The following is a 17,015-nucleotide window of genomic DNA, read 5'->3' as shown; positions in this document are numbered from 1 at the left end:
AAAAACTATGAACACATACTTAATATGCAAATAGTTTGCCAGAAGAGGAAAACTTAGAATTAGCAGTCTTGAGTTGGAGATTTTGGAAAAAATACGAAGACTTGTGCAATTAACCAAACGTTTTTATTCCTGGCCGTGTAGGAGCTGCAGTGGAAGCGTGGTTACTGGGCTGGTCAGAGCTCTGACAGGGACTGGGAGGCTCGGAGTGAGTGTGGGAGCAGAGCAGCGACTCGGGCCGTGCCCTGCGCTGCCGCGCGTGTGGAGCTCGGGGAGGCGCCGAGGTAAAATCGTTCTCGCCTCGTACGTCAGATTGCGGGGAGCCGCCTGCAGCGTCGCTGCGGTTTGCGCTTGGTTCTGCTGAGTCAAGCGAACTCCAGCCCTTTCTGTGGTGCTGAAGACAATGAATTGTAGAAGCCTGAAGATTTGTAGGTAGGAGGAGGAAGGAGTTTCTTGTAAACATAATTTGCTGTTAGAACAATACAGCTTTCCGTTGTTTCTGCTACGAGCAGATTTTCTTTAAACAGTAGTAATTCCAGATGAATGACCAAATCCGTTTTGTTTGGCCTGGGTGCATTTGAGAGCAGCTTTTTCAGTGTTTTGCGTTACCTGTATAAAAAAATAAGTGTCCCTAAATTAGAAGGAACGCATTCTTTGAAATACATATAATGTGAACTCAGAGTGGGCAGTGATTAAAATTACCTTTCACATGGGAACTAGAACTACTCCAGGCTCTCAGTCCCAGCTGACAAAAACTGCTATCTTCATGAAGCAAGTCGACAAAATTGAATTTATTCTGTTTCCTGGAAGGAGGGAGAGTCACTTGGTGTTTTCACTGTGTGGTTCAGCGAGAGGACCTGAGCGTTCTTAGAGCAGGGGTGTCACACACGTTGGGTAGCGGGGGCTGAGGTTGGGTGTAGTTACAGTCGGTGGCCGAGGTCCAATTCAGGGTCAGGTGCGCGCCGATACGCAGGACCGTTGTCTCGCAGTGCCAGCCGCTGGGAAGCGTGTGCTCAGACCAAGGGGGAAGCACGGCCTTTCCTTAGTGACTGCCCTCTGTCAGTGAGTAGGTGTTCGGTGCCTTACTGTCGCGCTCGTCACTTGGCCTGCTCCCTGCCGCAGCCACTGGTTTGCCTTTCCATTTTCTTTCGCACATCCTCCTTTGTTTGTTCCCTTCTCCTCTTTTGAGTATTCTCCATGCTGCTCCGCTCCGTCCCGCGGAGCACCGCTCTCCGTTCCCGCTCCCGCCTGCCCCGCATCCCCTTGCTCCATTCCCGCCGGGAGCAGCGGGTCGCTGCCGGTGACGGCGAGGTGAGACCTGACCTGGCGAGGGGGAGAGATCCGGGAGTTCGGCCTTCGTGTCGCTGCTCCCGGCAGCCTGCGGACGATGGGGCAGCCGCTGCTGCAGCCGTGGAGTCTGCGTGCGCTGAAAGGAGAACTTAGATGTAGAAACACCCGATCTGAACGTGTGGACCAGACGGCTACGTCACGGGGACTGTACGTTTGACACCCCTGTTCAGAACGCGTTACCGTTACGCACTAACCACAGTTAAGTACTGTAAAGATGATTAACGTTTTGTTTGTGTTTGTATTTTCCCTGACTTAAAGATAATTCAGTAGTATTTGAATAGTGCATAACCTACCTGTTAATGATGCCAATGTTTCTGCTTTAACGTGCATGAGGTTTCCACGAGCGGGAAGCCTGTCGGTGAGTATTGTGGACTGAGCACCCAGGAGCCTTCCAGTGCTCGATTCCTAACTGGGTTGTAGGGTTTAGGGCTTTGTTCTGTTTCATTCTAAGGTTAATTTTTTTTTTTTTTTAATGTAATGAAGCACGTCTTATTGTTATGCAACAAACTTACCACAGAAAGTCACTTTTAGTGTTGGTCCCACAATTTTTTTTTAATGCAGTATATTCACCTGTAAATAGTTTTTGTGTAAAATTTGACAGAAAAGTATATTTACTACACTGTAAATACATGTGACAATATATTGTATTATTTTGCTTTTTTTGTAAAGCAGTTAGTTGCTGTATATGTATAACATACAAATTTGATTAGTGTTAGTAACTGTTAACTACTACTACTCCTTCCTGCTGTTGCGTTACATCATTTAAAAAAAAAATGCTGTGTACTATAAACTTACACTGTGTATATCTTACTATTTCCATTTGGGCCTCCACTTTGCAAATGTTTCCTTGATCCAGAATCCTGTTCCTGTTGTGAGCAAGTGTGCGACAGCTGGCAGGAGCCCCGCTGCCCCGGGGCAGCTGGCGCCTGGGGGTGCAAACGCTGGAAGCCTGGGTTCCGAGAATTGTTCGCCCCATTTTCCCCTCATGTATGTACTTTCCCTTTTTTTTTTTTTTTTTTTTTTGAAGTAAAATGTAAATTCAACCTGCTTCACGTTGTTCGAAGGTCATTCACTGGTGCTGCGGGATGAGGTCGGTGTGCTCTGCAGTCCTCTCTCCGTTTCGTGTGACCGGAGGTTGGGGGGGGGTCCTTTGGGTCCGACCCAGGGGCCTCCGCGCAGCCCGCGCTGGATCCAGCGCTCGTCCCAGACCTGAAAAGCCCCTTTCTCTGGGGAAAATCAGAATCGAGTTGCAATGCGGGGTCTCGGATTGGTCTTTCCCAAGGGCGCTTCTCTGAGTGCGTGCGTGATCTTGCACAGTTCCAAATAATGGCAGAAGCGATTGCCTGTGGATAACTGAGGACAGAGCATGGAATGAGTAAAGTCCGTTGTCATGAATTTCGTGTCACTTCAATAAGATTATCGTAACTGAATAATGCATCAGAGTATTTCTTTTTAAAATGTAAATTTAATATTTTAATAAAACAGCTGCTTGGTCTTTAAAGAACATTTCAGTAGAATTTGTCTATTTGAGCTTTTCTAGCTTAGAAGCTTGAACAAGTTTCAACTGTCAGGCAACTTTTATGACAAATGATTAATCAAATCTATTTTTCTTTTAAAGGAATATATTACTTTCCTATTAAAAAATGTATAAGTACTTATATTCTGGCTTTGCGAATCGTGAAAGGATGTAAAAACACATTAAAGCGTGACTGCATTGACTCCCTCTGCGACATCGTCTTGTTCCTGCGCACCGACCGCAGCATTAGGCCTGCGCAGCTGAAGGCAGGCGGGCGCGGGGGCTCCGCAGCGCTCCTCTCACGGGCAGGGATCGCGTGAACGGACGAGCTGCAGTTCCCGAACTGTTAAATATCAGGAGCACATTTTCTTTACCTTAGAGGAAATGTTCATTAATCCTAAATCAGAAATAGCGGCACTGCCCAGCGCGGGGAGCCCTACGGGAGCGTGAAATCACTGCTGCTACAAACATTCTCAGAGTTCCTCTTTTGGACGGTTGAGCTTCCTGGCTACTGGAGATCACCAAAATACAGTGTAGCCACAGGGAGGGAATGAAAGGAGAAAGAATTCTATTTTAGTTACAGCTTTATGCAGTTGGAAAAGCTGTACTTAGGGGAAAAAATGCACCTTTGGAGCCAGCAGTTCTGTCTTAGAATGACAGCTTCAACATCCCTGCCTAGCTGACGCTGGTGCTGCTAAAGTATTTTACAAAGGGGAAAAAATAAAAACTCGGAACTTTCTTGATGTGGGGGCATAAATTCTGTTCTAGAGTTAAGCAGGGCAAAACTGCACGAGGAGGAAGAGAAAGGAGCTTGTTAATCCCAGGCAGTAAGGCTGACCCATAATGTGAGTGGGTAATTCCTAAATATTAGGAGTTCAGTATTTTCTCTCTCTGACTGGCATAAATATTTCCAAATACCTCTGGCTTGGAATAATAAGTCTTCACAATATTCAGATTTTAGATATCCGAGAAGTTTTGTACTAAACTTGTAATTCCCTTGATAGGAGATGTTACTAAGCACACTGAACCACCGTGCACAAACAGCAGAAGTGCACGGCCTCTCCCGAGGCTGGTGGGATGCTGCCCCTGGGGGAAACCACGGCACGGATCTTGGGATGAGCGCGATGCCTCGCTGCGAGCATCAGCATCTCCGGCCGCCGCGCCGAGCAGCGGGCTTAGGAAAATGCATGGGGCGTGAAGGGAAGCAGCTGCCCTGTGTCACAGCGAGATGCTGCGCGGTCAGAGGGAGACCATGTCCTCTTGGCTGTGGCTGCCCCCCAAGGGGCTTGGAGCCATCCCTGTGGGTGCCCGCACGCTGTCACCGGTGAACTGCTGCTCCAGCGACCATGTCTGGTCCCTTCCGTCCTACCACAGGATTCAATTCTTCTGCAAGTTTGTCCCTTCCGAGACTGCCAAATGCTTTTTACTTTTCTACCTGCCCCTTAGGCCCATCCCTATAGGGAAGGTGGACAGCAAACCCCCGAACCGAAACAGATACGATGTGACCAGTCGTTCAGCGTTGCAGAACTAAAAACTAAAGCCAACCTCTTGCAGCTGTGAATAGTGCCACCGACCCCTCTCAGAGCATGATGGTCTTTTCCCACTACTATGGTTCATGATTTACAGGTGCGAATCCTGTGTGTCTTGGAACATGGGTGTCTTCAGTGACTGCGGCTGTGTTTAACAAGCTCTCAGATGACAATAAATCCCAGGGCTGTGTGGGTGGAGAGTGCAGAACAACATCTCCCATGATGCGACTTGTTGGAACAAGTACAGGTTTGTTCTTCAAAGCAGTAATGAAAAAAAGTCTGATGACTGCATCTTTAGGGATATTCAAATGATAGTGCTATAAATAGTGATAACTTTTTTCAAGAAAATCCCACGGAACTATTAAATTGTGTTTTAATTTTTTTTCCTCATAGCATACTGTCCTTCAGAAAAACTCGAGGTACCTGTTCCACTGCTTCTACCCCTGGTTAGCGTACCTAGAGAGCGAGGTCTGCCTGGGAGAGCCGGGCACTCAGTAGAACACATGGCATAAACCCAAGCAGAGCTGGTCATCCAGACCTCCTCTGCGCCTGCGACACAGGCGATCGAAATGGGTCCAGAAGCGGCGGATCTGGGACAGGCCTGGCGGGGAGTGAGTTTTCCAAGCCCCACTCCCTGCAGCTCCATTTGTTCCAGACAGAAGCGGGTGCCTCTGCCTCACCCGCCCCGGGCTCCGTTCCCTTTGCCCTTGTTTGCTTTCTGTGAAGTTCCCCCACTTGCTGGCTGTGCTCCCCAGCTCCCTGCAGTATCAGCCGTGGGGTTTTCCCCTTTCCCTTTCCTAACTGCCCCCCGCCCCTCCCGGCCTGACAGCCCTTCTCATTTCTGAGAAGCCTGGAGTCCACTTCGTGCAGTACCAGGCAAGGAAAAAAGGAGGCTTTCGGCTCTGCTCACAGTGGTAGCACAGGCAAAGAGGGCACAAGGAAAAGCTCTGCGTGGTGTGAGAGACCCACCCAGCTGTCAGGAACAGGCATGACTGAGCGTGGGCCAGAGACAGCGCAGAACAGCGGCGCAGAGCCAAACAGGAGGCTGGTTGGGAGAAATGCAAAACAGACAACGGCTTCAAGGCCCCACACCACAGACGCGAGGGAGGCCACTGGGGTGGGTGGGGCAGCGCAGCACAGCGAGGGAAGGAACTTCTGCATTTCCCAAAACTCTTAGCATCCAAGTCTCCGTGCAGCAGGGATCAAGAAGCAAAGGCTGTCTCTGTGCTGCCGAATCCCGCTGTATGTTGAAGTACTCACGTGAAGAGACGCTCACCGAAAGGGGAGAAGGGGCCATCGCCAGCTCTGCGCGCTCGGTCCTTCCGAAGGCTGCGCTGCGTCGTTTTGTCTCCAAGGGCCGATTCTCCTCCGCTCTGCCTCCAGCTGGGCCCGTCCCTGTTTTTAAACCCTGGTCTCACACAGTTCCTGAGAGAGGGAAAAATCGCTGCTACCTGCTGCACCAGCTGCAGTGCAAACACAGCCGCGCTGCTCAGAGCCAGCCCCGCAGAGGCCGGCGCGGCGCTCGGAAGCGACCCAGCCCTCGCCAGTGCAGCTCCCTGCCCCAGCGCTGGCCGTGGAGCGGGATGCTGGCAGCCACGTGCCCCTGCGACGCAGGAGGAGCGTACAGACACGAAACCAGACTCACGCCGAGCGCTGGGAACTACTGCAGCACTGGATCAGAGACCCTGCAAAGCAGCTCGACGAGTACACCTCTGCTGGCCTTCATTTTCCAGGTCTGTTGGAGATGTTCATGGGTATACCTGTAATTTACAACAAAGAAGAATAAATTGGCCTCGGGGATGCTGACGTACCTTACCTGTTCTCTTCTCCTTTTCAGTCATCCCTTTAATTTGTATGGTGCCAATTTTTCTTGCTGGGAACATTTATTTGCTTTTTAAATCATCACGAAAATTGAACTAGCAGGCTAGAAAGCTGCTTCCCACTCATGAAAAATTCAGAGACATGAACTGTTTCTGTAAGAAGAACGTGGCTTGTCAGCCATGGAAGCAGTTCATCGTTCTGTTAGCAGTGTTTGTTTTATTTGACATCGGTATAATTTTGTTATTACTCAGTAGAATATATTTTTCTTTATAGTAAAGCTTATGGACTTTGACTGCTGTAAGAGCTCAGCTATGCACTGCACACAGAGCAAGATACTGGTTTTGCCCCGAGAGCTTAAAATGTTTATGGTCACCACGCGTGTCTGCCTCGGGCTGGCTGTGACCTTGGACACATCTCTCGTCATCTTACGCTCAGGCATCATAAACGCCCAAATTGCCCAACTGTAACAGTCCCGGATGGCCATCAGTTGGGGGAATTCTTAACAGACAAACTCCTGAGATCTTCAGATTAAAGACATTAAAAGGGCAAAGTCTTACCGCTGTTGTATTTTTTCTGCTTCATGTTTGTAGTCTTTAAGCAGATATTTGTTACCCATTTCCCACCGCTCTAGACAAAAAGATTGAGGCACATCAGGAACTTGTCACAGAAAAATACTTACACAAATTAGTAATTTAGGAAGGACAACCCCGCTCAGACATGATGCTGTGATTTTTCCAAGTTACTCATTTACACTAATGTAGCAACTGCTTGCTGCATACATGTGTAAGTAAACAACTGAGCAGGTTCAGCTCCAGCCAGCCCAGTTGGTTAGGCCAATAAAACCGCCCTGGTGCCCCGCTGGTAAGGTGTTTACAACAGGAGATTTCCTGCATCACTACATAGCGCAGAGCATGCTGCTAACAGCCGGGCAAGCTCAGAGGAACGGAAAAGGCTCTGCAGAATTAAAGACTTGGTTACTGGAAAAAGGAGGCTAATTTTGGAGTAATCTATTAACTCTAGATGAAAGGGAAGATCAGGCTTTCACAGGTACGCAGGCTGCAAGGAGACCGACGCTTTCCTACACTGCTGCAGCTCCCACTGGTTACCACCAGGAATTACTCCGGTTTGTAGCCTCACTTCACCTTGCTCTGCTGTTCCCTGCTACGTCTTCTTGCCCCTATGCATGCTTGCATGAGCCATCTCTCCCTGGCCTATTTCTTCCCCCTGACTTTGCCTCCAAGTTTCCAAAAGATACAACAGGAACCTAAGCTGTTCCGCTGGGAAATCCAGAGCCGTCTCTGTCACCACAAAATACACAGGTCCAGTGACAAACCACGAACAGCGTCCTCGTCGCCGCAGAACCGAATCCTGGAAAGGTGCCGGTTCCGCAGCGTCCCAGGGCCCGGAGGCAGCAGATGCCAACACAGTGCCAGGCTGCCCGGGAAGGAGAAGCACCCAGACGCAGCTGACTCCTGTGATTTCATGCCTTTCCATGCAACCGTGCTGGATTATGCGGAGTAGACACGCCACTCCCCAACTGCTCTTCCTGCACACACCACGTGCGGGGGCCAAACTCCCCCCTCCCAGGTTATTAACACAGAAATCAACAACGATTCCCCATCAAGGTCAGCGCAGAACTTCTCCCAGGGCATGGCTGCTTCTCAGATTGCTCGAGCCACACCCCACATCCTTTTCCTCTTTCGTACCAGCCTGCTGTGCCACCTCCCAGGCTCCTTAGAATAACTACAACAATTTCCCACAGTCTCCTCCAAGTGACTTGCCCAGAGCTGTCCTTCAAGCTACTGTCAAACAGGCCCTGGCACCCCAAAGCGCGTGCCAGTGCCAGCAACGACAGACCACGCTTTTCTACCACGTATTCCCCCGCAAGCCCTGGGGATTCCTCAGGACACAAATCATTTACACACCATATTTTCTTTAAGGATGAAAAAAGCTCTAGGGAGAAACGTTGCAAGTATTTAACAAGATGAAAACAAAAGTCTCCATTAACTTCAACTTTGTGTGACTGCAGCTAAGCAGTAACCTCGCCTGAACACAGATTTTCATCTCTCGTTCTGGTGCAGCCCGGGCAGACGGCAGCTCCAAACTTGCATTGCTGCGGCTGCTTGCCAGTCCATCTGCTTACTGCCTGACATTTTGCCACCATCTAAGCGCTCGCAGCATCTGCCTGGAACTTCTTATGAAGCAGATTCACCTCTGTTGACTCGTTTGACCAGCACGGTGGCAGCTAGCAGTGTCGGGCTCTGTCAGGAGATCAAGAGCTTTGGCTCCGGGGCTGAGGAACCTGGTGATCCCGGCGGAGGACAGGACTCAGCGGCTGGGGCGGAGGAGAGTGCTCAGACGCGGCCCTTGAGAGCCGCTCCCAGCGCTGCGGGGAGGTGACTCAGCCCGCCGAGGCCCCGCAGCGGGGCAGGCCGCAGGCCCGGCCGCTACGCGGGGAGGCGGCGCGGCACCCGGCGGGCCCCGGGGCGGAGCGGGCCGCCAGACGGGCCGGGCCGAACCCGCCATTACCGCAGCCCGCGCTCTGCCGCCGGGCGAGGCGCTGGACCGGGGACTTAGGAAAACCACAAGGCCCGGCCTCGCCGCCGCGGCAGGTGCTGACCGGGCCTCGGCGGCCCGGCTCAGCTCCGCTCGCCTCAGGCAGAGCGCGGCCCCCTCTCCACCGAGCGCAGGAGAAGGAGCGGAGGAAGGGGGCGGCGGACCGAGCGCCCGCCCCGAGCCGCGCCAATGGGACCAGGCCGGAACCCGGAGCCGGGCGCGCCGCTCCCCTCAGCTACCGGCGGCGGGCGCACTGCGCAGGCGCCGCGCGCGGGGAGGAGGCTCTCGCGAGAGGGGCGTGGCGCGCGGGCGGGGCGGCGGGAGCCGCTGCATGTCCCGGCCCGGCCGGGCTGCACGTGGGGCTCGGCGCGGCGGGCGGGACCGGGACCGGGGCCGGGGCCGGGGCCTGCTCCGGGCACCGGCGCGGGGAGCGGCGCCGCGCCCGACAGTCCGTAAGTACCGCGACGGGCTCCCGGCAGGGCCCTCGGTCGAGCGGCGGAGCCCGCTGCCCCCGGCTGGCTGCCGTGCTGGCCGCCGCCGCCTCCCCGCCGCTCGCTAGGCCGCGGGAGCGCTCCCAAGGTCAGCGCCGCCGCGCTCGGCCCCCGGCCCGGCCCGGAGCTCACCCCGGCGGGGCCGCCCGCAGCACTGGGGCCCGGGGAGGGGGGGGCGGACACACGACTCCCTCGGCGGGGCCGTTGCCAGGCTCGGGAGTCTCCGTGCGTACCTCTCGGCGGGCAGGGGCGGGGGGCCCCGCGCTGTGCCCCGGTGTGCGGGGCGGCTCGGCGCGGCTCCCGCTGCGGGGAGGGCTGGGACAGACCGTCCAGAGCGAATGCGTTGCGTACGGCAGCGACTGCTGTCCGGGGAGCCGGCGCGGGGGACAGCCCGCAGCTAGGCGCCGAGGAAGCCGTGCTCCAGTAGCCCCGCTCTCCTGGAAGAATCCTCCTTCTCTGACTTTTTTCCCTTCTTTCTTTTTTCTTCTCCTTCCTCGAAGGGAGTAAGAGCTCAGTGACGTTCCAGAACTGGGCAGCCTGGTCCGTGTCTGGCTGAGGTCTGCGTTGCAGGCTGGGGTGTTGGAGCACCAAATGGACGGACGCTTCGGTGAGGGCATCCTGCTCGTGAAAGTTACCCGTAATAGCAGGAAACGGCACCAAAAGCTGCGTCGGACCCCGCAGTCTGTCCGTTGCGGGGAGGTGAGGGGCTGCAGCTCGGGAGCGGTGCTGCCGAGGGCAGGTCGGCGGCCGTGCTAGCACCCGCTGCGTCTTATCAGAGCCTCTGTGGACTTTGTCTCAGGTGAAAGGAAACGGCTCGTTGCTGGGGAAAGTAGGAGCAGGGGATGGTAACTTTACTTTTCTCCTGTTTGTTTTGTGCCTGTGACTGCTCTCTGGTGTTACAGCCCTCCGTGTGTGCGCGGTACAGCCGAGGAAGAGCACGTGGCACGCTGGAGTGCGGCACGGCTGCTCCCGAGGCTGCTACGGCCACTTCTTGGTGGCGTGTGGACCAGAGCTGTCAGAGCAACTGCAGCGAGCTCCCTCCTCTGCCGGGGGTCACTGCATGACCCAGTTCGAGTCGCTTAACCTCTGCCTTCTTTAATGAGCTTCCTCTGTAAGGGGTGGAATACTCTGCGGGCGTCTGCTGAGCTGCTGTACCTGTCATCTCGTAATCTCAGGGTCCCTGTGATTCTGAGGAAGGATAGTGCAGCTTTACTGCATGTGTCTTGATGGTACAGTTTAGTTCTTGATTAACTGCTTTGCTGGCGCGTGGTGCGCTGAAGGAAATGACAACCTTTTAGTAAGTTAAAAGGAGCAAGAAGCCTGTAGGACTTGAGCTGTGCTTGAAGCTCTAATTGCATCGCCTGCTGTCCTGGTACCACTCATCTGACAGTCCCTCAGCTGCTGTTTCAGTGTTCCACTGAGCTCTTGCAGGACGTTTAAGAGCTCTGGTGGGACACCAGCGCTGGGGATGTAGGCGGGTGGCTCTCGCCATGGCTGTAGCAGTCTGCTGTACAAGGGGGCTGCGGGCTGTTTCCTCTGGGATGTGCAGTGAAGGATGCGGTGTGGAGGGTGCTGCAGGTGCCCAGATGTTGCGTGTTGTGGTAGCTGCCCCGCACTAAGGTGTGCTCTCCTTACTCACACTGAATTCAGCTACTCCTCCTAGGAACCAGATTCCTCCTTAAAGATCTCCAGAGATGCTTTGGGATACTAACGCTAACGATCATCAGCTGCCTAGAAAGCCTTGGCTTTAACCGAGACATTCCCCCATGCCTGAAATTAGACAACAGGAATTCCCCTCGCCGCCCCGGGTGCCAGGTGGAGGTACCTGCAGTTCGGGGCTGCCACGGTGCGTGGGTTCCCAGTTCGTGCAGATTCCCTTGGGAGCCAGCCGTGGCTGGAGTTTGTTTATTGGAGGGCTGCAGCCAAAGCTGTTCCGAGCCAGCAGCAGTTGATGGCTGTGTTGAGACTCTTGTGCTCACTTTGGAAACAGCGCAGGCTGACTTCGGGGGCATTTGAGAGCGAGTGTACTTGTGCAGTAGCAGTCACCTGAAGAGCATAACGCTTCAAAAGCAGCGTACCACGCTTACCTATGGCTCTCCTCTTTCAGGTGCGCGTAACTGATGGGCAAAAATTACTTGAGGTATTTCCAGTGTCCAGGGAGACTGTAATAAGATCAGGGCTGGTATCCCAGGTGCCCTTAGCAACATCTAGAAGCAATAAAAACGTTAATTCAAACATTAATTACTTTTTCTAATGTTTCAGATCTAATGACTAGCCTGTTTTAAATTCTGATTTCTAACTACAGTGTTTCTGTGGAGCTCTTAATGCAAATGGCTGGTTAAACTTTATGAAGTGATGATTAACTTCGGGTGGCCACTTTCAGATAGTTGGAAGGAGCTTTTTTTTTTATTCAGCAGGTACTTAATATTTCCTGGAAATTAAAGTTGTCAGGTTTGCTTCTCGTGGGGGTTGCTGAAAGTGATGTGTTTGTATGTCACTCACAGCTTTTGCAAATGGTCTGTCTTCGGCTGTTTTACTGTGAGTGTTTTATTGTCCACTGTATGGATTCTGTCTTAACTTTGCTCCTGGCTGAAAGCTGACTCTGAATTTATAGGCCCTGTACATTACTGTTAGCGGAGTTGAACACTTCATAAAAAGATCATTTAAAAACATTCTTCAGCAAACAAATCACTGCTTGTAGGCCCAAAGAGGTCCGGGTTGCCTCTGACCTCCGCTGCCACCTGGCAATGGCGAGGAGGAGCTTGCCGTGTGCTCCAGCTGATTTTTGACTCCCTGTGTATAAATAGCGGGGATTCCTGGCAAAAGCTCGTGATCTGCATGTGCCTCTTGTCTCGGGCCGTTAGCTGGGCATGGGCATAAAGCTCTGAACTGGAAGCCTGAAGTCTCTGGAACAAGGATTGCGGTGTGTATCCCCCTAAATCTTAGGGCTGTGACCCTGCAGCCTCCCCTTCCTTAAAGAGGGGCCCCTTTTGTTAGGAGCTCGGACTTTTAGTCCCTTTCTTGTTGAAATGCAGGGCCAGGAGATATTTTTTGGTGTTCAGGGGTGCAGGAAAGAGATTTGCACATCACTTCCCTGAAATATTTCAGGTTGAATGGAGTATAGTGTTCTGTTTGCTGCCTGGTAAAGAGAATGGGCTCCCGTCTCTCGAGCTGGAGTACCCATTTTCTACTCCTTTCCTCCAACTCGACGTGACTCTGGGAAGGTTACTTAATCTGAGTCTGGGCTTTGCTTTTTAACAAAAGGGCTGAGGAGAGGAGGCAGCCTGCAATCTCTGGGGGAGGCTGTTCTGTGTCAAACAGCCCCGAGCGTAATTTGGGCGAGGGCGTGTAGGTGCTGCCCGACTGGGGATCAAAGCGAAGCGTGTCTCTCCCTGGTGAGCTCGCAAGTATGTTGTGCAGCTTCTTGTAGCAAGCTTGTTAAAGCAGACAAGTTATCTTCCTGCTCTTGTTCAGTCTGAATGACTCTTGGCAAAACCTTTGCCGTTCCCTCCTAGGGCAGGTGGATATCGAGTGCCTTTTCCACAAATGTCTGATATTCTTCCTCTCTGTTCTTCCTTTCTCTGTGCTGCTGCGGCTCGTTCTCAGCAAGCCAAGCTCTGGGCACAAGGCTTCCAACTGAACAACACTCCTTTTTGCTTTTCTGTTTAAGTCTAGTCCAGCTTTTGTTTTGAGCAGCTGTTTATCAAGGTCTTGTTGCTGGGCCCAGTAAACCTCCTGGTGAGCAGGTCTTGATGCTGTCCTCCAGATACCTGTTTGGTCTCAGCGCTGCCTCTTTTCTCGCCGTCTCTTACAGCGATATCAGTGTGTTGTGATGTAAACCTCACGCTTCTGTCTCCTTGAGAATTCACGCCTGTTTTCTGTCCTGTGTGCAGAGCATACTGGAAGCCTCTGGTTAGCTTGGTCTCTGCTCCCCAGTGTTGTGCATGCCTGTTTGGTGGAGGTTAATGCAGGTGCCAGGCGTCTGACTTAGCTGGATGATTTCAAATTCTAATTTATCAGCTGCACCTGTAGTGGACACTGCACTGTGTTCCACATAGCCAGGGCTGCATTGGCTTCATTGGTACAGAAGCAAACAAAATGCTATGCATTGGGTGTAGTTTTTCTGAAATTCTGGAAAATAATTTGTGCAGAAATTCTGGAAAGTAATTTCACTCCAACCTGGGTGAAAATGCAGAAAGAATCTGAATGTGGGGAGAATTTTTGTAATGTGTTCGTGGATTATAAGTGTAATAAAAGCTGCTTTGCCTTTACTGTGGAGGACCGATTCTCTTTAGTCTTCTGTGAAAAATGCTTTTAAGAGAGTTGAATCTGGCCTGGTAGGTGTGTCGAGGAGGTGGCTGTCCAGGAAGAGTCCCGACAACGGCTGGCTTAGCCTCTCGGCTGTGGAAGTGGTGTTCACTCCCCGGTCAGGGCTACCTGCGCGCGGAGTGGGTTCGCCTGCGCCGGAGGACGTTCTCTGCAGTTTAAAGCCGGCTGGGAAGCGAAAGGTCGTGTGGTCTCTGGCTTGTGTGCTGAACTCTTTTGGCTAGCTGGAAGCAGAACACTGGGTCTGGCTCCGTTTCTGGAGTGGGCTGCAAAACTGGCAAAGAACCCAACCCCCACCAAATTTTGAGGGATAGCCAAGAAAGCTAGAGGTGGTGTTGGTAAGGTGGTGCAGAAGCCGTTTCTGAAGTTTGCTTCTGTATCTGAGAGACCTTTCTGGCAACGCCGTGAAAAACTGGCCTTGCCTTCCTCTGTCATAGGGGATTCACAGGGAGACACTGGCTTGGTTGAGGAAACTATAAATAATGAAACGGTTGGGAGCAGGAAGGTAATAAGATACAAAGTGCAGTAAGGAGCTTGATAATCTGATAGGGTTAATGTTAATTACAAAGTGTAACCTGTGGCTTATTGCATAGCGGGAGTGATCGGCTCGGTGCCTTGCGCTGATCCCGGAGGCAGTGCAGGGGTGAGGGCTGCTGGTGGTCGGTGTTTGCGTGTATGTGAGCAGCTTGGGGATTGCCAAGACATCTGCAAAACAACCAACCAACCTCCCCTGCAGTGTGGCTGGGCTGATACACGCTAGAAAGCAGAGGTTTGCAGTAAAAGCAAATAGGAACTGTTCCGACTCATGCTTCGGCCTCGGAGCGATGCTGGTGGGGTGCGGGGCTATACTGGGCTGCTCTTTGGCTCCGGAGTGGGAGAAAATCCACAGAAGCAGCGACCATAAAATGAAATATTAATAAAGCCTGGGCCATCAGTGTAGCAGCTTCAGCTGCAAAGGAGGGGACTGAGCTGTTGTAGGAACATCAGGGAAGCTGATTACGCCGCAAGCAGTTTTTATCTTGGAGATAAAAGGCAGCCTGGTGTCGGTGGTGTTTCTTGTCCCAGAGCTCCAGTTTAGCTCTACAACAACCAGCTTTTCCAGCCTTTAACTTCTGTCATGATTTATCCCTCTGCAAATAGGACTGTTGATTCTGAAATATTGAAGGTTGTGGAGTGGCTTCATCAGTAGTTTGCATTCACAGAGAAGACTCTTGATCTCTGTAGCCTGTGTTAGCTGGGCTGTGTGAAGGTGGTATTGCCAAAAGGGCTGTCTCTTGCTGCTCCTGCCTCTCAGTACTGGTGTTTGAAGCAGAAATTGGTGCAGAACACTTACCTTCAAGTGTTTAAGTACAGAGAAACTTACCTGTTTGCTTCTTTGAGATAAGTGCCATCCAGTTTGGCGTGCCGCTTGCCTGGCTCCTGCCTGGCTCTGGGTGTTTGTAGCTACGCAGTGTTGTTTGCGGAGCTCTCGCCTCCGGGCGATGCTGATTTTGCTGGTGGCACACCAGGCTGGCCAGGAGAAGATCGTGGGGAAGGCTGCTGGGTCGTGCTGACACACTGGTGACCAGGAGTGCGAGGCAAGGGCTTGCAGCCGCGGAGACCTCGCAGATCCCACCTGTGAACGATGCTTCAGAGAGGCTTCCATGCAGGACGTGGAAGAAGCAGGTGGCTCCTCCGTTGTGGACGCTCTACCTCCTTTATCTCTGCATGAAAAGCAGCGAAGCTGCAGTTTGGATGTTGCCATGCTGTATGCCAATTCAGCTTTCGATGGAAATATGTGCTGTGCTAAGGGTGGGGTCAAGTAAGTCCTTCTACGTCTGTTTCTGTGCAGTAATTTCTCTTATTTTAATCTTAATGGTAGGGCCTCATGTTCTTTAGGTTTTTTTCAGCTCCTGTTCTTATGCCTTCTGTAAGGCAGAGCATGTGCTACTGGTTATTTTTAGCATGGAAAGTTTTAAGAGCACACGTGGTCTGATGTAGTTTTAACTGTGCCAGCCTTGTCCAGTTCTCTTTCACCAAGAGAATATTTATTTCCCGTGTGCTGTATTGCTAACTATAGGGTTTGTAGGCAGGCATCCCGGCCTTGCTGTTGAAGCTACATTTCCAATTTAGCTGTGTGCTTGTTTGCTTTGTGATCCTTCAGGATGATCTGTAATTCCAGCCTTGATTTCTACTGCTTTTGGCGTCTGGAAGCGTAACCTCTCAAGTGCTGGGGCAGGAGGGGAGCGGAGGCGGCAGGGGCCAGCAGCACTGCGGCGTACGTCCCTGCAGAGCGTGGGGCTCAGTCACGTGGGGTCTGTCCTCGTCACTCTGCTTGTAGAGACTTGAAGCAGCTTGCCCCAGAACAGACCTCCTCGTGTGTAGAAAGCCCTGAAAATCTGGAACGAGTGCTTGCTGAAGTCTCCTCTCGGACCTTGAGAATGAATTATCTGGCTTCTCTGTGAACCTCGTGCTGCAAACATTTCTAACCTTATAAGGATGTGTGTACTGAGGAGTTGTTTGTCCTGGCTAGAGAAACAAGGTGGCTGAAAACTGCTCTGGGACCCCAGTGCAACAGTGTGAACAAGCAGAGTAAGTTGAATGTCCTTGGCTTTTTTTTTTTTTTTTTAAGATAGGAGAAGTGAGTACACTCATTCTTGTCCTCATCTCCCTGATTTCTAATAGGAGTTTTCCGTAGATCAAGTCAGGATACAGATTTGGAGAGCCGACTGACCCCTACTCTCCCCTTGGTGTCTTAATCCAATTCTGACCTACCATGGGGATTATTTAGCAAGCTGGAGAAGTCTCATGTCCGAGCTACAGCTCTCCAGCCGTGCCTTGACATCAGGTGTGACATTTAGACGGGATTCCCGACGTGCCAGAGGGAAGTGGCAGGGGCTGGTGGTGCGGGGCGAGCGTGTACAGTGTGCGAGCTCGGCACTAGCTCAGCTCTGTTTCTGGTACGGGACTGCACGAGGCCCTGCGTGTTGAGAAACGGCGCTGGGCATCCAGCTGGATGCTTCGCACTGGTCCTGGCTTTTGCAAACTGCTCGTCTCTGGTCCAAAGCCTCTGGAGGGGCTGGCTGCTCCTGCCTGGAGAGCGCGAGGGCTGTCGGGCCGGGTGCCCGCCGCTCTGGCAGTGCCCAAGGCCACGTGATTTGACAGGGTGCCATCTTCTGTTCTGCTGCTGGCAGGAAAATCCCAGGCTTTCCTCCCCCCACGTGTTTAAAGGATCCCATTGCTGCTGCAGTCCCGAACTGGCTGTCAAACTGGCGATGGAGGGAGGGTTTTGTTGCTGTTAAACATGTTGGAAAACGCATATAGGAGCAGTCCTGTGGAGGAAATGAAAGAGAATTATGTGCTGCATCTCACAGCTGTTCGGTTGAGCAGGTTAAAAATCGTCCATCTCCTTGGCATCACATAAAAAGCGACGTTGTGCCCAGCGTATCA

General features: G+C 52.3%; 1 protein-coding gene and 1 long non-coding RNA gene across 7 annotated transcripts in view; one reads left to right on the top strand and one right to left on the bottom strand.

The window, feature by feature from the left end:
* Positions 1-15: 15 nt before the first annotated feature.
* Positions 16-8,619, bottom strand: LOC142363721 (uncharacterized). Of its 5 annotated transcripts, XR_012765911.1 has the most exons (6): positions 8,426-8,619; positions 6,771-6,840; positions 6,038-6,152; positions 5,669-5,817; positions 2,392-2,700; positions 16-1,423 (listed from the first exon to the last, which is right to left on the bottom strand). It is a non-coding gene; the product is annotated as an uncharacterized LOC142363721 (long non-coding RNA). The 5 variants fall into 5 exon arrangements; XR_012765908.1 differs by having other exon boundaries at positions 16-606; positions 700-1,423; positions 6,038-8,619; XR_012765909.1 differs by having other exon boundaries at positions 6,771-8,619.
* Positions 8,620-9,127: 508 nt separating this feature from the next.
* Positions 9,128-17,015, top strand: part of AKAP1 (A-kinase anchoring protein 1) — a 32,000-nt gene continuing 24,112 nt past the window's right edge. Inside the window, exons 1-2 of one of the 2 annotated variants that reach the window (XM_075440201.1) lie at positions 9,138-9,221; positions 9,761-9,867. The gene's annotated coding sequence lies outside the window, so the exon portion shown is untranslated. Of the gene's footprint in view, positions 9,222-9,760; positions 9,868-17,015 lie in introns of both variants that reach the window. The other variant, XM_075440200.1, reaches the window with a different exon arrangement.

The sequence above is a fragment of the Opisthocomus hoazin genome, chromosome 20, assembly GCF_030867145.1.
Source record: "Opisthocomus hoazin isolate bOpiHoa1 chromosome 20, bOpiHoa1.hap1, whole genome shotgun sequence".
Classification (NCBI taxonomy): domain Eukaryota; kingdom Metazoa; phylum Chordata; class Aves; order Opisthocomiformes; family Opisthocomidae; genus Opisthocomus; species Opisthocomus hoazin.
This window is presented reverse-complemented; position numbering and strand designations above follow the sequence as displayed.